The sequence below is a fragment of the Musca autumnalis genome, unplaced genomic scaffold (genome assembly GCF_047663935.1).
Source record: "Musca autumnalis isolate F117 unplaced genomic scaffold, ASM4766393v1 scaffold_4, whole genome shotgun sequence".
Classification (NCBI taxonomy): Eukaryota; Metazoa; Arthropoda; class Insecta; order Diptera; family Muscidae; genus Musca; species Musca autumnalis.
This window is the reverse complement of record NW_027411977.1, coordinates 239491444-239511695: the sequence shown is the minus strand read 5'-3', so window position 1 is coordinate 239511695 and position 20252 is coordinate 239491444.

The following is a 20252-nucleotide window of genomic DNA, read 5'->3' as shown; positions in this document are numbered from 1 at the left end:
AACATGAAGTATGACTTCTAAGGTCACCTTATAGTAGACGACTTTAGAAGATCTTTGTAAGGTCTTCTGTCAATAGAAGACATTTAGAAGGTACCCTGACCTTTAGGAGGTCGTGTGCCCATAGACGACTTTTAGAAGTACTTCAGTCCATAGAAAACCTTCAGAAGGTCATCTGTTCATAGCGGACCTATAGAATACTTTTGATTCAGAGATGATCTTTAAAAGGGTTTTCGTCCACAGAATACCTTTAGAATATATTTTGCTGTTAGAAGATCTTTAGAAGGTCTTCTGTCCATAGAATAGCTGGTCTTATATCCATAGAAGATCTTTAGAAGTATGCTCTTCATAGAAGTGCTTTAGAAGATCTTCTGTCCATAGAATACCTTTTGAAAGTCTTTTGTTCATAGAAGACCTTTATAAGGTCTTCTCTCCATGGAAGTGCTGTAGAAGATCATCTGTCCATAAAAGTCCATAGATGACTTATAGAAGGTTTTTTTCCCTAGAAGACATTTATCAGGTATTCTGACCTTTAGGAGGTGGTCTTCCAATATACGTCTTTTATTAGAACTTCTGTATAAAGAAAACCTTCTTTAGAAGATCATTTGTCCGTAGACTACCTATATGGGGTCTTCTGTCCATAGACAACTTTTAGAAGTACATCTGTCCACAGAAAAACACTAGAGGCCTTCTGTGCAAAGAAGACCTTCAGAAAGCTTTTGATTCATAGAAGATCTTTAGAAGCCCCTTTATCCACAGAGGACCTTTACAATATTTTTTGTTCGTAGCATAATTTTAGAAGGTTTTCTGTCCATAGAATACCTTTATCTGGTCTTCTATCCATAGAAGATCTTTAGAAGGTCTTCTCTACATAGAAGACTTTAAGAGGAAACTTATGAGAAGGTATTCGGTCCATAAAAAACCTTGGACAGGTATTCTGAACATAGAAGTCGTATAGAAGGTCTTCAGTCCAGAGAAGACCTTAGAAGGTATTCTGTTCCAAAGAAAACCTTTAGAAGATCATTTGTCCGTAGACTAGCTATGGGGAGTCTTCTGTCCATAGACGACTTTTACAAGTACTTCTATCTACAGAAAAACACTAGAGGCCTTCTGTCCATAGAGGACCTTCAGAAAGCTTCTGGTTCATAGAAGATCTTTAGAAGGCCCTTTATCTATAGCGGACCTTTACAATATTTTTTGTTCGTAGAATAATTTTAGAAGGGTTTCTGTCCATAGAATACCTTTATCTGGTCTTCTATCCATAGAAGATCTTTAGAAGGTCTTTTCTCCATAGAAGAGTTTAAGAAGAAACTTATGAGAAGGTATTCGGTCCATAGGAAACCTTGGACAGGTATTCTGAACATAGAAGTCATTTAGAAGGTCTTCAGTCCAGAGAAGGCCTTAGAAGCTATTCTGTTCCAAAGAAAACCTTTAGAAGATCATTTGTCCGTAGACTACCTATGGGGGGTCTTCTGTACATAGACGACTTTTACAAGTACTTCTGTCCAAAGAAAAACATTAGAGGCCTTCTGTCCATAGAGGACTGGTTCAAAGAAGATCTTTAGAAGGACCTTTATCCATGAGCATCTTTACAATATTTTTTGTTCGCAAAATAATTTTAGACGGTTTTCTGTCCATAGAATACCTTAAGCTGGTCTTCTATCCATCTCTCTTCTCTCCATAGAAGACTTTAAGAAGAAACTTATGAGAAGATATTCGGTCCATAGGAAACCTTGGACAGGTGTAGAAGTCCTTTAGAAGGTCTTTAGTCCAGAGAAGGCCCTTTGAAGGTATTCTGTTCATAGATAAATTTTTATCCATGGAAGACATTTAACAAGTCTTTGGCCCATATATCCTTTAGAAATTCTTTTGTCGATTGAAGACCTTTTGAAGGCCTTTTGTCTATATAGGACCTTTAGAAGGTCTCCTGTGCTTCACTGCTTTCCTTATTCTGCCTCCAAATTTATATTTAATTGCCTTTTACTAAAATCTAATAAAAACAACAATAAATCTCTCCAAAAATGTTATACCAAATGGCAACAAAGAAGCAGCAGCAGCGGAGGCAAAAAATATTTTATGTTCGAAAAAATTCTAGGCATTTTTACGCAAAAAAAATAACAAAAAATAATTCAAGGTTAACTGATTAGACGAAATACAACGATAACAACAATAGCGGTTGTTGGAAATACGTAATTGCAACAATAACAACAACAACAGCGACAGGGGAAATGGCAACAAACATTTGGAAAAAAAGAGGAATGACAAAAAATATTTCAAGGTTTGGGGTTAGCAAGAGGATATGGGGAGAAATAAAGCATACCATGAAAAGAAAACATAAGCTTTCACGAGCACTAATACATATACATAGATATGTAATACAATACTTGGCACAAAACGCGATGCTTACGCACTTTGTTGGAAAAGAGACGAGGCAAACAAATTGATTGGGGTGGTGGGGTCCTTAAGGAAAATGTTGTAGAACACCTCCAGAGGAGTATTCTGTATAATAAAATTCCTCCATAGATCTTCTACTAAATAGAGGGTCACCGGAGGGGCCTCTAAGTAATGGCAATTTTCCTGAGGATAAAAACATCCAAAGTGGGTTTACGAGGAATAGAAGACCTCTATACGGGTCTTCTAAGAAGGGACGATTTTTATATATATACACTATACATATATAAATAATAAAAAAAACCTCGATGGGTAGAATAGAAATCTTCCAAAGACGGCTTCTATAGAATGAAAGTCCCCAATAATAATCTGGGGACTTTCATGGAAACAGAAATCTCAAATAAAAAAATATCCGGTGATTTCTGAGTGAAATCATTATGAGTATTTCTTTGCACATAGTTTTTACAGAATTTGAGTTTTTCAGGGCGCGATATCACTGGAACCTTTAGTCAGAAAAAAATCTGAAAATATACTAAAATGTTTTGCTGATTAGCCGCATCGCCACAGCAAAAAGTAAAAGAAATCAAAAACCTCATCTTGAAAAAGTGTTCGATTTCACTCCGAAATCGCCATCCATAAATACCGACAACATGTGTATACAAATACGTTGGGTTCCTCCCTAATATCCACCTAGAAAAAGCCGACATTTTTGCAAAAAAATTTCTTTCCCTTAAAATTCGCTGTTCTCTTTTCACAGCTCTTAGGCATTATGACTGAGTGGTAAACAAACATTTCTATCACTACTTCCGTGATACCCCCGCGCCTCACCCACTAACCTGTGAAATGGTGTTGGTAGTGAAAACTATCAACACTTATCAGTGTGTGGAGGAGGTCATTAACCCCGTGAAACTATTTAAACAATTTGTTTTGCGTACGTTTTTTGTGCTAGTGCGTAAGTCCAGAGATATGTGCAAATGTATGTTTTTATGGCAAACATATGGAGATAACAATGCCGCCCCGCCTCTCCCCACTTACCTGGCCACTGACCACAAAAGGAAAAAAATAAATTTTCCCCAAATTTATGTTGCCATTTTTTATTTTTATCACAAAAAATTAATGGCGCAAACTTTGCCGTAATTTTTTTTTTCGGCTTCATTCATACATAAATAACAAATTTATGCTGAAATGAAAATGTTGGCCTTGAAAGGCAAAGGCAAACACCATTTCCCAACACCAACGGCTTCACAATTGACTTTGTAAGTGGCGTGTGTTGTATTTTGGCCACCTTATAATCCCTTTAGCTTCTTATTTTGTTTGGTAAGCAGAAGAATAAGCTTCTCAGTTTTCGTTTTTCTCCAATATTCCGTGACATTTAAATTTCAATGTCACCGCCACCTCTCGAAGCGAACTTAGCAAACTTTCTATTTGTCAAAGGCAAATAAAGTTCGTGCCTTTAATTGCCATTAATGGGAAGCGTTGTTTTTTTATAGCATTAACATTGTTTCGGCTTATTAACAACATTGTAAAAATAATTTTCCACATTCCACGGCCAAAGAACGAATGTTCGTGGGGTGGTTCCCACAGATTATGAGAATTTTTTAGTTTAAAAGTGGCCAATAATGGTTTGTGAAGGAATTATATTTACAAGAGACAGGGACTCACACCATCACATGGGATCAAAAATATTTTCCAGAGGACCGGCGCACAGTGGCTTAGAATCGTTTTATCCTCGTAAAACTATACAAATTTTGATATTTTTTTAATATATATTTGTTTTTAAATAGTTTAAATTCGGACTTGTAGTTGCAGAAAAATTTAAGGTCAATGTCAAAATCTTGAGTTTTTTTATATTTTGCTTCAAAAAATGAGTTTTTTAGTTTTTCATACCGTCACCTGAAATGCCCAAAGCCGTAGCCCTCAACGTAACCCTTTGAGGGTTACGTCTTTGGGCATTTGAGGGGACGATATGTTCTAATCTTTTAAAGAAGGTCAAACACTAATAAACAAACAATAAAAATACAAAAACTTAAAAAAAATTAATTTTTTAATTGAATATTCTACCAGCTGGCGGAAAAATCTGAAATTGTTTTTTTTTTAAATTGTAAGTTTTTTCTAACTAGACGCCCTTCGGCCGGGGATTTAAAACTTTCGCCTATGGACAGGAGCCAATTTAGGGCACGGGAACAACATTTTTTTAATTTAAATTTTTTCTTACTTTAACAAGGGAAGTGTGACTTCCCCCAATAAACGTTATATTATTTATATTATTTATTTATTATCAGGACGTAAAGATCTACCTGTGGTAAGCATTTCAGATTTTTCCGTTAGCTGGTAGAGAATTCAGTTTATGCCAAAAACGGTATGAAAAAACACAAATTTCTACTCATTGAATTTTAATACTTTAAGTGTTAAACGGACTGAACTGGACGGATACAAAGGTATATATGGGCTGAAAGATGACACTCTCAGGCGTCATTCTGCGAAAACGAAACCATGTTTCATGCTGTTCCCTAAACGTTCTAGTTCACTAACGTTGGAATTTCACTAAAATTTAGTACCTGATGAAAAATAAAATATCTCACATCGTGAACAAGCTACGCTAATTTATAGAAACGGTTCTTAAAGGCCACAATCATACCTACCTAACAAAAAAACATTGAACGCAATATCTGTTATAGTTCTATATCTTGGGAACTATTTCTATTTCTTTCTCCAGAAATTTGCAAAAATGACGTATTTTCCAAAATTGGGAAATTCTCCATTTAACCAAATGGGAACAAGGAGTTTTCAGTGAATTGTTCTGTCTAAATTATTTGACCCCTGCAGCCATCTACTTCAGATTTGATGACGGTCAGCTACTAAAGAGAGATGTTGAGGTCATATACTTTAGAGTAGATGAGGCCTGAAGTCATCAATTGTAAGATAGATGAGGCCAGAAGTCAACTACTATATAGTTGATAACTTCAGATAATCTGATATAGACGATGTCGAAAGTTATCTACTGCGGAGTAGATGACCTCTTAAGGTCCTCTACTGTATAGTAGATGTTGTCTGAGGTCATCTACCTTAGAGCAGATATCATCTATGTCTGAGATAATGTCATCTCAAGTCATCCACCTCAGAGTAGATGTCGTCTGAGGTCATCTACTGCACAGTCAATGATTTCTCAACTCATATTATATAGCCTAGTTACTTCTGAGATCATATACTGTACAGTGGATGTCTTCCGAAGTCACCTCTTATAGAGTAGATTACTTACGATATCATCTACTACAGAACAGGTGAATGCTCAGGTTATCTACTAACTTCTGAGGTCACCTAATATAGAGTAGATGACTTCTCAGATCATATATATCTACAGACTATGGACAGAAGACTTTCTAAAAGTACTCTATGGACAGAAGTCCTTCTAAAGGTCTTCTATGGACAAACTACCTTCTAAAGGCCTTCTATTGACAGCAAACTTTTTAAAGGACTTCTATGGACAGAATACCTTCTAAAAAAGGTTCTATGCACAGAAGCCCTTCTAAAGGTCTTCTGTGAACAAAAGACCTTCTAAAGGTGTCCTATGGACAGATGACCTCCTAAAGTACTTCTATGGGCTAGCGATCTAAGGACAGAAGACCTTCTAAAAATGTTCTATGGACAGAAACCCTTCTAAAGGTATTCTGTGAACAAAAGCCCTTCTAAAGGTCTGCTATGGACAGATGACATCCTAAAGGTCTTTTATGGACAAGAGATCTAAGGACAGAAGACCTTCGAATGGATTCCTATGGTCAGAAGATCTTCTAAAGGTCTTCTACTAACCGAAACTCTTCTAAAGGTATTCTACTAACTGAAGACCTTCTAAAAATCTTCTATGGACAGAAGTCATTCTATAGGTCTTCTGTGGACAAAAGGCCTTCTAAAGGTCTCCTATGGACAGATAACTTTCCAAAGGTCTTCTATGGACGGAAAACCCCCAAAAGGTCTTCTGTGGACTGAAGACCGCCAAAAGGTTTTCTTCGGACAAAATACCTTATAAGGGTCTTCTATGGACCTAAGACCACCTCAAGGTCTTCTATGGACAGAAAACCTTGTAAAGTGTTTCTATAGTCAGAAGTTCTTCTAAAGGTCTTCTACGAACAGAAAGCCTAATAAAGGTATTTTACTAACTAAAGACCTTCTAAAAACCTTCTATGGAAAGAAGCCCTTCTGAAGGTCTTGGACAAGAGATCTAAGGACAGAAGACCTTCTAATGGTTTTCTATGGTCAAAATATCTTCTAAAAGTCTTCTACGAACCGAAGGTCTTCTAAAGGTATTCTACTAACCGAAGACTTTCCAAAAATCTTCTATGTACAGAAGTCCTTCTATAGGTCTTCTGTGGACAAAAGGCCTTCTAAAGGTCTCCTATGGACAAAAAACCCCCAAAAGGTCTTCTGTGGACTGAAGACCGACAAAAGGTCTTCTTCGAAGAAAATACCTTATAAGGTCTACTATGGACCTAAGACCATCTCAAGGTCTTCTATGGACAGAAAACCTTCTAAAGGGTTTCTATAGTCAGAAGTTCTTCTAAAGGTCTTCTACTAACTGATGACCTTCTAAAAATTTTCTATGGACCGAAGCCCTTCTAAAGGTCTTCTGTGAACAAAAGAACTTCTAAAGTTTTTCTATGGTCAGAAGATCTTCCAAAGGCCTTCTACGAACCGAAAGTCTTCTAAAGGTCTTCTACTAACTGAAGATCTACTAAAAATCTTCTGCTGCACAAAGGGCCTACTGTCCACAGAAGACCTTTTGGGGGTTTTCTGTCAAAATGTCTTCTTCGGACATAATACATTTTAAGGGTCTTCTATGGACAGAAGATCTTTTAAAGTCTTCTACGGACCGCAGGCCTTCTAAAGGTCTTCTGCGAACTGAAGACCTTCTTAAGGTCTCCTATGGACAGAAGTCCTTCTATAGGTCTTCTTGTTACAAAAGGCCCTCTGAGGGTCTGCTATGGAAAGAAGACCTAATGAAGGTCTTCTTCTGTGGATAGAAGACTGCCAAAAGGAAAAGAAGACCATGTCAAGGTCTTCTATGGACAGAAGATGTTCTAAAGGTCTTCTACGAACCGAAAGCCTTCTAGAGGTCTTCTACGAACTATGGACATAAATCTTTTTTTAGGCCTTCTGTGGACAAAAGACCTTCAAAGGTATCCTATGGGCAGATGACTTTCTAAAGGTCTTCTATGGACAGGAGATCGCCAAATGGTCTTCTTGGGACAAAATGCCTTATAAGGGTCTTCTATGGATAGAAAACTATCTCAAGGTCTTCTTTGGACAAAAGATATTCTAAAGGTTTTCTATGGTTCTAGATCTTAAAAGGGTCTTCTGCGAACCGAAAGCCATTTAAAGGCTTTCTACGAACTGAAGACATTCTTAAGGTCTCCAATGGACAGAAGTACTTCTATAGGTCTTCTGTGGACAAAATACCTTGTAAAGGTCTCCTATGGACAAAATACCATCTTAAGATCTTCTATGGACAGAAGACCTTTTAAAGGTTTTCTATGGTCAGAAGATCTTCTAAGAAACGAAAGCCTTCTATGGGTCTGCTACGAACTGAATACCTTCTTCAGATCTCCTATTGACAATAAAAGACCCTCTAAAGGTCTGCTTTGAACAGAAGACCTTTTAAAGGTCTTTTATGGGCAGAAGACCGTCTATAGTTCTTCTATGGACCGAAGAGTTGAAAATACCTTCTAAAGATCTCCTGAAGGTGACAGAAGACCCTCTAACGGTCATCTATGAGCAGAGGACCTTCTAAAGGTCTTCTAAAGACAGAAGAGCCTCTCCAGATATTCTCTAGACAGAAGACCTTATAAAGTTCGTCTCTAAAGGGAAGACCTTCTAGTGGTCTTCTACGAACAGAAGATCTTCCAAAGTTTCCTAAATACCGAAGAGCTTCCAATGGTCTTCTATTGACAAAAAACATTCGAAACGTCCTCTATGGAGAAAAGACCTTCTCAAGGTGGCTCTTCGGATAGAAGACCTTCTAAAGTTCTTCTACTGCCAGAAGATCTTGTAAATGGTTTCTATGAAAAAAGGCCCTGTAATTGTGTTCTCTATATAGAAGATCCTCTTAAGGTCTTCTATGGACAGAAGTCCTCATAAACGTTTTCTATTGAGAGAAGATTTTCTAAAGGCCTTCTATGGACAGAAGACGTTTTACAGGTATATTGAGGTCAGAAGAACTTCTAAAAGTCTTCTATTGACTAACTACCTTCTAAAGGTCTTTTCTGGATAAAAGGCCTTCTAAGGTTCTGCTTTGAACAGAAGACTTTCCAAATGTCTATTCAGGACAGGGACCTTCAAAAGGTCTTCTCTGGACAGAGGACCTTCGAAAAGTCAGAAGACCTCATAATGGTCTTCTATTGACAAAAGACTTTCGAAAGGTCCTCTATGGATAAAAGACATTCTCCATGACTTTTATGTGTGCTCTCCGGATAGAAGACCTTCCAAAAGTCTTATGTGAGCGAAAGGCATACTAAATGTCTTTTAAAGGCAAAAGACTTTCTACAGTTCTTCTATGAACAAAATACCTTCTAAAGGACTTTTATAGAAGGAAGTGCTTCTAAAGTTCTTCTATGTATAGAAGACCTCCTTAATGGTCTTATATTGACAAAAATCCTTCTAAAGTTCTTCTATGGCAGAGGACCTTTAAAATGTCTTCTTCTATAGTCAGATGACCTTATACAGGTCTGTTATGTACAAAAGAACTTTTGAAGGTCATCTATAGACGGAAAACCATCTTAAGGTCTTCTTTGAACAGAAGATCTTCTGCGAACACATTACCTTATAAGGGTCTTCCATGAACAAAAGATCTTTTAAAGTTCTTCTAGGGATAGAAGACCTTCTAATATGTCTTCTAGAGATGGGAGACCTTCTAAAGTTCTCTTATGGGTAGGAGACCTTCTAAAGTTCTGCTGTGGACGGGAGACCTTCCAAAGGTCTTTTATGAACGGCAGACCATCTATGGACATAAGAGGTTCTAAAATCGGACTTCTCTAAACATAAGAAGTAAGACCTTCTCTAGGACTTCTCTATATGGAAGGCCTTCCAAAGTTCTTCTCAAGATATAAGACCTTCTAAAGGTCTTCTCTAGACAGAAAAGCATTTAAAGGCCTTCTCAATACGGAAGGCCTTCTTAAGTTCTTCTTTAGACAGAAACTGTTCTCTATATACCTTCTAAAAGCCCTTTTTCGGTCTAGAAGTCCTCAAGACGTAAGATCTTTCCTAGGTCTTCTCTACACAGAATACCTTTCAATAGTCTTCTCTAAATAGAAAACCTTCTAAAGTTTTTCTCCGGACATGAGGCCATTTAAATCTCCTTTCTAAACAGAAGGCATTTTACAGGTTTTCTAGAGACCTTCTAAAAGTTTTCTTAAGACCTTCTAAAGGTTTTCTGAAGACCTTTTCTAGGTGTTCTTTACGCATAATACTTTAGAAAGTTTTGTTCTAAAGGTGTTCTCGAGACAGAAATCTTCTGAAAATCTTCTCCGGAGAGAAGGGTTCTATAGCCATATCGCTAATTTACTCAAACAGTGGGATAACTTACAAAATGCGTTTTCTATGTTAGCAATTTCTATTTTTTGTACGACTTCAACTTTATCCTATATCAAATTTTCGGGTCGAAATCTCTAAAACTTAATGAGTTACAGGTTATGTTCAAGGAGTTTTAATCCCCAATTTAAAAGGCATGGGTGACACCGTGATGCAATGGTATGCACACCAGCATTGCACGTAGAAGGTTGCTGGTTCGATTCCCAGGCCAGGCGACGTTAAATTTTCAACAATGGCAAAATACCCCTCAGTAATTTTGGCGACATTTCCTAAGTATTTCAGCCACAACTCTCTACAAGTGGTGTCTTAGGACACGCCGTTCGGACTCGGCGATAAACAGTAGGTCCCATATCATTGAGCTAACATGAATCGAGGTGCACTCATTGATATGAGAGAAGTCTCCCTTTACCGTCTGGAATGTTTGTGGAACAATTATAATGTAAAACGAGTTTTTCTCGAAAACTGGTTTTTTGAGATGTGTCACTCTTTGAGTAACTGACCGATATGATCTGTCTAAAGGTCTTACTCGAACAAAAGACGTTCTGAAGGTGACTTTTTTAAGGTCTTTTATGGGCAGAATGCCTTCTAATAACCTTCATTTAAATTTTCTAAAGGTATTCTATGGGAAGATCTGCTTCAGAGGCACCTGAAGATTATATTATATTATTATAAATATTTTTATACCCTCAGTATTTATGTTAACGAGGGTATATACACTTTCATACGGTAAAAATGTGCCTCATCGAAATAACGGTTTTAGACCCCAAGTATGTTTGGACGAAATGTGTTTCAGACAATTTGGAGTCGATTGAGCAATGTCCGTCCGTCTGTCTGGCTGGAGCGCACGATAACTCTCGAACGGATAAACCGATTCGGTTAAAATTTTTGCTTTCGTAATATTTTGCGCAAACTTAGTTTAAATTCGAAGATGGGCTATATCGGTCCACTCCTTCCGGTACCTCCCCCACAATAACTCTTGAAGGGAGTAACCGATTTAGTCCATACTTTGTCCATCGTGAAATGTGTACCAGACTTAAATGAGGTTCCAATATGGACTCCATCGGTTCACTCCTTCGGGTACCTCCCACACAAAATTTCGGAAAAGTTAAGTTTAGGCCATCTCTCGAATCGCTTTGATTTTTGTTTTAGCAACTTGTATTTACTGTCATCCATACGACGGTACCAGTTTCATCAGGGGCAAGTCCATACTTCCTGAGAAAATAGCCTGAAATTTGCAAAAAAAACCCCTATGACACCGTGTGAGGTGGTTGGAGCGCAAGATAACTCTCGAACGGATCTGTCGATTGGGTCCAAAATTTTGCCTTCGTAATATTTTATCAAAACATTGTTTATATCCGAAGATGAGCTATATCGGACCACTCCTTCAGGTACCTCCCCCACAAAAGTTCAAAAATGTTCGGAAAAATTTTGCGCACGATAACTCTAGAAGGGAGTGACCGATGTAACCTATACTTTGTACATCCTAATATATCTACCATATATAGATCCTTCTGGTACCTCTCACACAAAATTTCTGATAAGTTTACTTTAAGACCTGCTCTCGAATCACTTTGAGTTTTGTTGAAGCGATTTGCATTCGCTACCTCCATTACAACGGTAAAAGTTTTTTCAGGGGCAAGTCCATACTTCTTGAGCAAACAGCCCGAAGAGTGTAAAAACCCCCTATGGCACCATATGTTGTGGCTGGAGATCCACTTCCGTAACGGTCAATGTCGATCCATTCCTTTTAGTATCTCCTCCGCAAAACTTTTGACCTTTAATCCTAATCAACATTTTTGTCGGTTCAAACGCCCAAAATGTTTAAAACCCCCTAAAAACATACGTATTTTGGGAAAAAATAGTTTCAATATACACATGCTGAGGGTATATCTCTGTCGGCAAAGCCGACTGATACTTTTTTACTTGTTTTAGGTTTTTTACTTGTTTTAGGGTATAATTAAATTTGTCATTCCGTTTGTAACACATCGAAATATTCGTCGGAGACCCTATAACCAAGTAGGTCTGTTCGTCCGTCCGTCTGTCTGTTGAAATCAAAATACAGCTCGCAATTTTAAAGATAGAGAGACAATATTTGGTATAGTAGTTTTCTTACTAGCAGGATGGTTGGTATTGAAAATGGGCTATATCGATCCACGTTTTGATATAGCCCACATAGAACGGTACCACCCGATTTTCGGTATTTTGAATGTACTAGCTTAATTATCACACCGAAATGGCTTAAATTTGGCACTTAGTCTTCTTTAAGGGTATACAACTTTCCCCCAGAATTTTGTCGGTACCGGTCGACGTCGTCATGTAGCCCTCATAGAACGGTACCTCCCGATTTTCGGTATTTTGAAGGTTTTAGTTTTATTATCACACCAATATGGCTGAAATTTGGTACTTAATCTACATTGGGGGTATAAAACCTTCCTCCATAGAGCGGTACCTCCCGATTTGCGCTATTTTTAAAATTTTAGATTCATTATCCTACCAAAATGGCTGAAATTTGGTACGTAGTCTTCTTTAGGAGTATAAAACTTTCCCCCAGAATTTTGTCGGTATCGGTTCACACCTACATATAGCCCCCATAGAACAGAACCTTCCGATTTTCGGTATTTTTAAGGTTTTAGCTTCATTATCTCACCAAAATGGCTGAAGTTTGTGTGTAAAACTTATGGGTATAAAACTTATCCCCAGAATTTTGTCGGTATCGGTCCACACCTTCATACAGCCCCATAGAACGGTACCTCCCGATTTTCGGTATTTTTAAGGTTTTAGCTTCATTATCCTACCAAAATGGCTGACGTTTGGTTCGTAGTCTTCTTTAGGGGTATACAACTTTCCCCCAGAACCTTGTCGGTATCGGTCCATGCCTTCATATAGCCCCCATAGAGCGGTACCTCCCGATTTGCGGTATTTTTAAAGTTTTAGCTTCATTATCCTACCAAAATGGCTGAAATTTGGTACGTAGTCTTCTTTAGGGGTATAAAACTTTCCCCCAGAATTTTGTCGGTATCAGTTCACACCTACATATAGCCCCCATAGAACGGTACCTCCTGATTTTCGGTATTTTTTAAATTTTAGCTTCATTATCCTACCAAAATGGCTGAAATTTGGTACGTAGTCTTCTTTAGGGGTATAAAACTTTCCCCAAGAATTTTGTCGGTATCGGTCCACACCTTCATATAGCCCCCATAGAGCGGTACCTCCCTATTTTCGGTATTTTTAAAGTTTTAGCTTCATTATCCTACCAAAATGGCTGAAATTTGGTACGTAGTCTTCTTTAGGAGTGTAAAACTTTCCCCCAGAACTTTGTCGGTATCGGTCCATGCCTTCATATAGCCCCCATAGAACGGTACCTCCCGATTTTCGGTATTTTGAAGGTTTTATCTTCATTATCCTACCAAAATGGTTGAAATTTGGTACGTAGTCTTCTTTAAGGGTACAAAACTTTCTCCCAGAACTTTGTCGGTATCGGTCCATGCCTTCATATAGCCCCCATAGAACGGTACCTCCCGATTTTCGGTATTTTGAACGTTGTGGCCTCAATATTCCACCGAAATGGCTGAAGTTTGGTATTAAGCCTTTGTTGGGGGTATACAACTTCCCCCATAAATTTGTCGGTATAGGTCCACGCCTTCATGTAGCCCCCATAGAACGGTACCTCCCGATTTTCGGTATTTTCAACGTTGTGGCCTCAATATTCCTCCGAAATGGCTGAAATTTGCTATTTAGACATAGTTTGGGGTTCTCAACTTTCCTCTTTAAATTTTTCGTATTGGTCCACGCCTTCATATAGTCCCCATACAACGGTACCTCCCGATTTTCGGTATTTTGCAGATTGTGGCCACAATTTTCCTCCGAAATGGCTGAAATTTGGTATTTAGACTTGGTTGGGGATACTCAAACTTCCCCTTTCAATTTGCCGGTATAGGTCCGCGCCTTCATATAGACCCCATAGAAAGTTACCTCCCGATGTTCGGTATTTTGAAGATTGTGTCTTCAATATTCCACCAAAATGGCTGAAAATTGGTATTGAATTTTCTTTGAGTCTAAAAACTTTCAGTTAGATATTTGTCGGTATAGATCGAAGTTTTGAAATAACCCCGATAGAACGGTGCCTCACATTGTTTTCCCGAAATTGCTGAAATTTTGTATTAAGTCCTCTTCATACACGAATTGAAACTAATTTTTCCATTTCAGAATCCGCAAAAACTTCCCAGGTGTAAGCAACATCCATTTAAGGTTGGTTCAGGCGCACCGTCATTGTATTTTCTCTAAGTCTATTCTACAGAGAATACTTTAAAAAGTTTCCTTGTAAAAGTTTCCTTGAGACAGAAAACCTTCTGAAGATCTTCTATGGAAAGAAAAATGTTATCCCTTTTAATCCCCATTCACTTTTATATCTTTTCTTCCCGTTAACCACGTACCTAGTAGTTTTCCAAATTGCCATGCAATGCAATTAGTGTAGATGCTACGCCACAGCAACCACCACCCACTGAAACTATTACAACATTCAAATATATCCCCTCCCCTCCCTCTGAACAACAAACAGCTGGATTCTACAATAACTCATGCACACACACAACTACACCTCACACAATGCACACAAGTGCACTTGCGGCAGAGTACATCTGTGCAAGAGAATGAATGTCGCATTCGTGTACATGACAACGACCACGGCAACGACGACAACAACTACAACGACGACAACAATTCGTACAATACTCTTTACAAACTGCAGTTCAAGTTCAATGTCAAGTGCAATGCACATTCTCTGAATGACATTGAACAGAACGGAAAAAAATAACACCGTTGGGTGGGATAGAGTGAGTGTGCGAGAGCAAAGTGAGAGGTGGTGGTAATCAAGTGGGGATGGGGGACCTTATTGGTAGTTGTTGTTGACGATTTTGCTGTTGTACTTGAATGTTTACACGTTGAAATGTTAAAGGAATTTTATAGAATAAAAATATGTCTGTATGTAGGTAGGTAGGTAAATTTGTTTGTTTGTTTGCCTGATTGTTGTGAGACGTGAGAGGTTCGTTGCCTGGCCACCACCATCAAATAAACGTTATGGGATGGATGCATTGGTGCTAAAATTCAATGAAAAGGCCAAAGTCTTAGTCGAATAATGATGAGGATGATTCGTTGCAATTTTGTGGTGCTTCTCTTGCTCTTCTCCCCAAGAGCTTTTGCTCTTCATGTTGTTGTTTATTATTTTTTATATTTCAAGGACACAACGTAAATTTGAAGGTCCATTCTCTCTCAACCGGCACAGGGTATATTCTCGTGTGTGTGTTTGTCTGTAGTTGTGTGCGTTAGGTGAAGGCCAAATACTGACGCCACTACCACCACCAGCAGCAGCAATGCAATGACGCTGCATTTTAGAACCGGCAAAACTAACAATTTGTTGCATGTATTGCTTACAGATGCCGGCCGCAAAATTTCAACAAATATCGAAAAATGAGGAAAAAACAAAAACGAAAAAAACAGATTAATGCAACAATGTTGTTTAGCTGTAAATTATATTACATTTCTTGGCATGCCGTTCGCATATTCAGAATGCAATATGCATAAAAATACTGAGCTAATGCTTGGCGAGTGATAATAAAAATTCTATTATTTATTTATTTTGTATTTTTTCGTTTTTTCTAAGAAATTTAAATTTGTTGTTCATTATGATTTGAGTTGTCTTTTAATTTCTGCCCAGTGACTCATTAGAGGAGGGCCTGTGTATATATATTTTTGCAGATAATTTAGTGCACTTCCCAAAATTAAACAAATGATGAGTAAAAATGCAAATGTAATGGCGCTGTAGAACCAATGCATTCACAAATGATTCAACACCCACCCTCACATGTCATGGGTAATTTTAACATTATTACATGCCATATTGTCGTGGCAGATTGTGGGAGGAGATAGTTGTAAGGGTACGGGAAAATATAATAATATTACCTCAGGGACTTAGACGCCAATGTCAAAGGGATAATCCTTCATTTATTTCATACAAAATATTTCCGTTATATTGTCGTGGCAGATTGCGAGAGATAGTTGTAAGGGTACGGGAAAATATAATAATATTACCTCAGGGACTTAGACGCCAATGTCCTAGGGATAATCCTTCATCTATTTCATACAATATATTTCCGATGAAAATCATAAGTATCAGCTTCAGCGTTGCCGGCAATTTTTGTTCGTAAATCATCAATAAAATTTGGAAAATTGGCAACATGTTCCAAAACTAAGTTTGGTCACAGTTTAATGTGATTTTTTGCAGTTAGTTATGCCAATGAGACCGGCTATATAAGATATACAACCCACAGCAATAAATCTAACCAAATCTGACTTAAATACCGCTATAAAAAACAGTTTTCACAAGGTGAGTTATCCCTATGGTTATCGAGTTTGCAAGAAAGTAAAGCTTGGGACACATTGAATGACAGCTCTACTCGAATATCAATTGCTTGAAAGTGTGACCGCCCATGTTTGTGGGTCATCCACGTACATTTTGTTTGTTGGATAATCATATATCGATAAGAACTATCATTCAAAACTGAGGGTCATAGAAGATTTTAAGAGATTTTTGTGTCTGTGGAATACCATCAGAAGGCCTTCTGTCATAGTTAACCTTTCCATATTCCATATTCTATAGAAGATCCCTACAGTGGTCTTACCCCTACGGTGGTCTTCTATTCTATAGAAGACTCCTGCGGAGGTCTTCAATTCTATAGAAGACTCCTACGGCGGTCTTCTATTCTAAAGAAGACTTTTACGGAGGTCTTCTATTTTATAGAAGACCCTTACGATGGTCTTCTATTCTATAGAAGACCCCTACAGAGGTCTTCTATTCTATAGAATACCCCTTCGGAGGTCTTCTTTTCTATAGAAGACCCCTACGGAGGTCATCAATTCCATAGAAGACCTCTACGGTGGTCTTCTATTCTATAGAAGACCCCTACGGAGGTCTTTTATTCTATAGAAGACCCCTACGGTGGTCTTTTATTCTATAGAAAACCCCTACGCTGGTCTTCTATTCTATAGAAAACCCCTACGGCGGTCTTCTATTCTATAGAAGACCCCTACGGTGGTACTCTATTCTATAGAAAACCCCTACGGTGGTCTTCTATTCTATAGAAGACCCCTACGGTGGTCTTCTATTCTATAGAAAACCCCTACGGTGGTCTTCTATTCTATAGAAGACCCCTACTGTGGTCTTCTATTCTATAGAAGACCCCTATGTTGTCTATAAAGACGACCTTCAGCTCTTCTATAAAGAGACCTTCAGCTCTTCTACAAAGACGACCTTCAGCTCGTCTATAAAGACTTTCTTTAGCTCGTCTATAAAGACGACCTTCAGCTCGTCTATAAAGACGACCTTTAGCTCGTCTATAAAGACGACCTTTATCTCGTCTATAAAGACGACCTTCAGCTCGTCTATAAAGACGACCTTCAGCTCGTTGCGTTCGGGTCGTGTGTGTGTGAATTACCGAAAAACTTCGTAACTTCAACAATACCAAAGAACGGCGTTGCTATAAAGACGACCTTCAGCTCGTCTATATAAAGACGACCTTCAGCTCGTCTATATAAAGACGACCTTCAGCTCGTCTATATAAAGACGACCTTCAGCTCGTCTATATAAAGACGACCTTCAGCTCGTCTATATAAAGACGACCTTCAGCTCGTCTATATAAAGACGACCTTCAGCTCGTCTATATAAAGACGACCTTCAGCTCGTCTATATAAAGACGACCTTCAGCTCGTCTATATAAAGACGACCTTCAGCTCGTCTATATAAAGACGACCTTCAGCTCGTCTATATAAAGACGACCTTCAGCTCGTCTATATAAAGACGACCTTCAGCTCGTCTATATAAAGACGACCTTCAGCTCGTCTATATAAAGACGACCTTCAGCTCGTCTATATAAAGACGACCTTCAGCTCGTCTATATAAAGACGACCTTCAGCTCGTCTATATAAAGACGACCTTCAGCTCGTCTATATAAAGACGATCTTCAGCTCGTCTATATAAAGACGACCTTCAGCTCGTCTATATAAAGACGATCTTCAGCTCGTCTATATAAAGACGATCTTCAGCTCGTCTATATAAAGACGATCTTCAGCTCGTCTATAAAGACGACCTTCAGCTCGTCTATAAAGACGACCTTCAGCTTGTCTATAAAGACGACCTTCAGCTCGTCTATAAAGACGACCTTCAGCTCGTCTATAAAGACGACCTTCAGCTCGTCTATAAAGACGACCTTCAGCTCGTCTATAAAGACGACCTTCAGCTCGTTTATAAAGACGACCTTCAGCTCGTCTATAAAGACGACCTTCAGCTTGTCTATAAAGACTCCCATCAGCTCGTCTTATCTGACTCCCTTCAGCTCGTCTACAAAGACTTCCTTCAGTTTATCTATAAAATTCTCTTCTGACCTTCTATAGATGCTGCCTTTTGCTCGTCGATAAAAAATGTCGTTTGCTCGTCTCTAAAGACGTCCTTCCGTTCCTCTATAAAAACTCCCTTCAGCTCGTCTCCCTTCAGTTAGTGTATAAAGATCTCCTTCATCTTGTCTACAAAAATTCCCGTGATCTCGCCTGTAAAGACTCGCCTCAGCTCGTTTATAAAGGCTTGTTTTAGGGCGTCTATGAAGACTCCTTTCATCTCGACTATAAAGACTGCCGTCAGCTCGTCTAAAAAGAGTACCTTTTGCGCGCCTATAAAGACTCCCTTCATTCGACTATAGAGACTTTCTTTGTTTTGTGTCCACTCCTTTAGATTATCTATATATATAAAAGAGCTCAGTGAGTGAGTGAGTGAGTGAGTGAGTGACTGAGTGACTGACATATCATCGCCCAGACGAAACCGCTGAAGCTAGAATCTTGAAATTTTGGGTGTGGGTTGCTGTTGGTGTGTAGGCGTGAGATAAGGCTGGGTTTTTGGAAATTCGACCTAGAAGGGTACGAAAAGTACTAAAAGGTACTAAATATGGTACCCTTTGAATTAGGCAAACGGGAAGAGCTAGAATTCTGTAATTTGGAATGAAGGTAACTGATTGAGAGTTAGAAAGATGTACCAAAGGGTTTTTGGAAATTCGACCTATAAGTGTACGAAAAGTACTAAAATTTACAAAAATTTAGTACAAGTTGCATATTTTGAACGGATATAGCTAGAATCATGGAATTTGGTATGGAAATCAAGGTTAAGAACTGGTGCTTCAAAAAGGAGATGGTTCGGAAAATGCATACTTATGTGTAAGAAAAGTACTAAATGGTACTAAATTTGGTACAATGGGGATTTGGTGAACGGATAGAGCTGGGATCTCGAAATGTGTAATTGAGATTACTAGTGGAGTGTAGGATTGAGGTAGTTTTGGAAATTCGTACTTATGGGAACGAAAAGTACTAAATGGTACTAAATTTGGTACAATTTGGATTTGGATGAACGGATAGAGCTGGAAACCTGAAATTTGGAATTAGGATTACTGTTAAAGTGTAGGATTGAGATATGAGCGTAGTTTTGTAAATTCGTACTTATGTGTAAGAAAAGTACTAAATGGTACTAAATTTGGTACAATACGGACGTGGGTGAACGGATAGAGCTGGAATCCTGAAATTTGGAATTGAGACTACTGTTGGAGTGTACGATTGGGGAAGTTTAAAAATTCGTACTTATGTGTATGAAAAGTATTAAATGGTACTAAATTTGGTACAATGGGGATTTCGGTGAACGGATAGAGATGGAATCTCGAAACTTGGAATTGAGATTACTGGTGGAGTTTAGGATTGTGGAAGTTTTGGAAATTCGTACTTATGGGTACGAAAACTACTAAATAGTACTAAATTTAGTACAGTTTGGATTTGGGTTAACGGATAGAGCTCGATTCCTCAAATTTGGACTGAGGGTCACTGATGAAGAGTAAGAGAGATGTACTAAAGGGTTTTTGGAAACTGTGAGAGTACGAAAAGCACTAAATGGTACTAAATTTGGCACAATGGGGATTTGGGTGAACGGATAGAGCTGGAATCCTGGAATGTGGAATTGAGATTTCTGTTGGAGTGAAGGATTGTGGAAGTTTGGAAATTCGTACTTATGTGTATCAAAAGTACTAAATGGTACTAAATTTGGTACAATGGGGTTTTGGGAAAACGGATAGAGCTGGAATCTTGAAATTTGGAATTGAAATTACTGGTGTAGTTTAGGATTGTGGAAGTTTTGGAAATTCATACTTATAGGTACGAAAAGTACTAAATGGTACTAAATTTAGAACAGTTTGGATTTGGGT